This window comes from Frankliniella occidentalis, unplaced genomic scaffold, assembly GCF_000697945.3.
Source record: "Frankliniella occidentalis isolate FOCC.00 unplaced genomic scaffold, Focc_3.1 Scaffold172, whole genome shotgun sequence".
In the NCBI taxonomy this organism is placed as follows: Eukaryota; Metazoa; Arthropoda; class Insecta; order Thysanoptera; family Thripidae; genus Frankliniella; species Frankliniella occidentalis.
Genome location: NW_026267298.1, coordinates 145,484 through 146,106, shown reverse-complemented (window position 1 = coordinate 146,106; position 623 = coordinate 145,484).

The window sequence follows — 623 nt, the reverse complement described above, 5'->3', positions numbered from 1 at the left end:
TCAGAAAGTTGCGTGCTGGATCTCTACTCGCTTCGGCTCTCCGTGTCGTAGGTTCGACTCTTGACATTTGGGGATATTTTTTATTTTTTTATTTTTTACCTCCAGGGCCGGACTGGGAGGGTAAGGGCCCCGGGTGCCCCGTCACATGAAGGGCCCCCAAACCGGAACTACCCCCCCCCCCATTTTTTTTCAAAAAACTAAAAAGCCTTCGGAATATGCAGGTTTGCTGCGGCAGCAAAGTCCAGCGAGCGAGGCAGGCGAGAATTTTTGACATCTTATAGATTGAAGACCGGTTTTTAGGGATTATGCGGGTATTATGCCAGGTAGTAGACCCTTTTGACAACGTTGCGTTGCGACCCACCTGTAGACGTCTTTCGGTCTTCCGCTTTAATTTTTGGAAGCATTACGGGAAACCGCCAAAGAAAACTGCGAGCGAAGCGAGCAAGATTTTTTTTCGATATTTCATGACAAAACGAGCGGTTTTGAGCAAAATTCCTGGACATTTTCCCCAAGGCCCATGACCCCGGGCGGGGCCCCGACAAGAACCCGGGTTGTAGGGGCCCCCGATGGCGCGGGGCCCCGGATGCTAGCGCATCCTAGCATCCCTGGCCAGTCCGGGCCTG